The 2,706-nt window shown below is 40.5% G+C and overlaps 1 non-coding gene across 1 annotated transcript; it reads left to right on the top strand.

The window, feature by feature from the left end:
* Positions 1–1,203: 1,203 nt before the first annotated feature.
* Trnas-gga lies at positions 1,204–1,276 on the top strand. Its single transcript has one exon. It is a non-coding gene; the product is annotated as a tRNA-Ser (tRNA).
* Positions 1,277–2,706: the final 1,430 nt, after the last annotated feature.

Consider the following 2,706-nt stretch of genomic DNA (forward strand, 5'->3'; position numbering starts at 1 on the left):
CGGCCAGATTTGAGATGAATTCTACCGCTAAGAAGTCGATATCAACCTTAGAGGTAATTCTTTATGGTGAGTGCCGGTATGTAGTAAAAAGTTGAATTTTGAAGCTCGTCAAACTCCGCACAAAACGTTAGCGGAACTTGGATAGTTCAATCGCGGAACTCATGCTCATTAAAGCGCTAACGACAGCATTATATTAACGCTGTTTTGTAATGCTTCAACAAACAGGTAAGATGCGCACCGTTTTTGATCTCAGATTGTCTTCAATTACTAAACGGCAATTTCTTTTTTTTTTCAGTACTCATTAATATAATTTTGATTAAAACAATTTTTTTAAAGACTTACCGACGACGTATTGCTCGAGTATTTAAAAATTTAGAAATCAGGTTGATTATATTTGCGCGTAATAGATCACAACCGCCATTGAAATGTACATGGTACGAGCTAGAACAAGGTGGATGCAAATCTAAAGATTTCCATTAACAGTTCTCAACGCTGAGGTAAATTAACAAATCTGATGTATGACAATACCTCAGATATACATGCTAAAATGAAAATGAACTATTCAATGTGGGGCAATGAACTATCCTTGCCTTAAAGCACATTTAATTTAATTCTTAAATTTCTCGTCGCACGAAGTAATGATCTAAAACAAAGTTGGACGGCGGAGTTTTACCTTACCGAAATATTGGCAGTTCTGATTTTAATATGGCGACGTTCGGCGGTCAGGAAAATCCGAGTATGAGTGCTCGGAGTGCTCGGTGCGGTGGCGTTAAAGCATCCTGCTTGTTTCTTTTTCCGTGGAACGAAGAGCGTGCCGTCACATGCCGCTTCGTTAAGTCGCGGCCACTGTATCTGGCGTCATGTGCTCCAGTTCCCAATCAGCAATCTGACGCGGACGGAAACGCGACTCGCAGCGGCGGCTGCGAGCCGATAAGACCATGACACGATGCCCAGAAAAAGCAGCAGCTCGGCAAGGCCACAAGACGAGAACGGGAAAGCTCCCTGCACAGCCACACGCTGGTTGGATGGTGCCTTTAGTAAACGTATGGCGCTCTTTGCGTACCAAACGTTTACTTCTCCCGCTCGCCGCACATATGCATCAATTGAATTATCATCCTTACTATAAAAATGCAGGCCGTTCCCCTTGCTGGTGTTAGACTGGTAGCAGCCGACAAAACCCCGTTTGCTTTGCTGACGTCTAACTCCTGGTTAGCTCAGTTGGTAGAGCGCTCCACTGGAAATGGAGAGGTTCTTGGTTCGATACCAGGACCGGGCGGGTTTTTTCGGTCGTGCACCAGTCACTTAACTGTATTTGGATGATTTGTGTTTGTCCTTTGTCCCCCTTGTCGGGGATTATCATCGTCATATATTTTTATGCATATTTTTACTTCTTCTAGAGTTGATAATGGAACCTTTTCAAGACACGACCAAGCAACATAGGTGGTTGCCATTTCTTGGACACGAAGCTTGTGATAGGATTCGAGACCTGGCCGAACGCAGACGAAGCGCTCGTGTCTAATACATGATAAGAGTGCGTGCCCAAGTAATGAAAAACACGTATAATTCGCGGAGCATCTAGTAGAGGGCGCGCTCTTTTGAAAGGCGGTCATTCTGTACTTGGAGCAACATGACTCCTTTCCCGCCATAAGGACTTATTTACACAAATACGCGCAGTTAAACTAAATCCTTATTAGGTAGTTACTAAACTCTTCTCGAAATACTGAAAGGGGGTTATTTTTTTTAATATTATTTAGTTCGCGTACGGCTCATTACTTTCTAACGAGGGCCGTGTACCTCAATTCTTTTAGCTTTCTTTACCTTAGCACTATTCCGATCTGGTAATAGATAGCCCTTCTTATCTAAGTTTCTTAAGGATTTCCAAGATATAATAATTTGAGTGAAAGGAAAAAGTTCATGGATAATGCGGAAATGTTCATTTGATAATTCCAAGAACAAACGTCTAATATTTTTTTTTATTCTACAGCCTTTTCTAAGTACGGTCAACAAATCGTGTCATAATTAATATGTTATTATTGAGAGTGGGTCCATTCAGGGCAGGGTGCTTTTTAATAAAATGTAATACAAATAATCGCCATGGTCCAGCGTGGAATGACCATGATGGTGGTCCTAGCAAAGGCCGTCAAAGCTTCCGGTCACTATTATTTCTTCAATTGATTTGATTTTGAGGCTCCCTAAAGGAAAACCGGAGACTGAGATTATACGAAAAGAGTGGGCGTCTTTTTTTTTTTTTTTGTCTACATACTGAGTTCTTGTCTTTTGGAGCTTGCGGTTCTGTGAATACTCAGACGAAAATCACAATAAGCAAAAAAGAAATCTAATAAAATTGGCGTTTAAAAAAATAATACATATACAACTAAGCTTCGGAGAGTATAGTTCGTCTCACTAATTCTTCTACAGGCCCGCTTTCCACCACACTGGTAGTATCGACGGTCACTGTTTAACAGGTTTGTTCTGCGGTAGCATCAAAATTGTCAATCCCGTGCTCGCAGACTGAACTACTACCATGCTTGGTCACATCTGTTACAACTAAATTTTGCGCATTATTTTCTGAATATCACTTACAGGATATGGAGTTTTTTGTTCAGTTTTTATTCAAAACGTAACTATTCGCATAAACTGAAGTCTTTTACAAAAAAAAAATAAAAACTGAAGGATATTTTTTTTTTTTTTGCATGAGCATTTTTT

The sequence above is a fragment of the Ixodes scapularis genome, unplaced genomic scaffold (genome assembly GCF_016920785.2).
Source record: "Ixodes scapularis isolate PalLabHiFi unplaced genomic scaffold, ASM1692078v2 PGA_scaffold0__279_contigs__length_252992795, whole genome shotgun sequence".
Taxonomy (NCBI): domain Eukaryota; kingdom Metazoa; phylum Arthropoda; class Arachnida; order Ixodida; family Ixodidae; genus Ixodes; species Ixodes scapularis.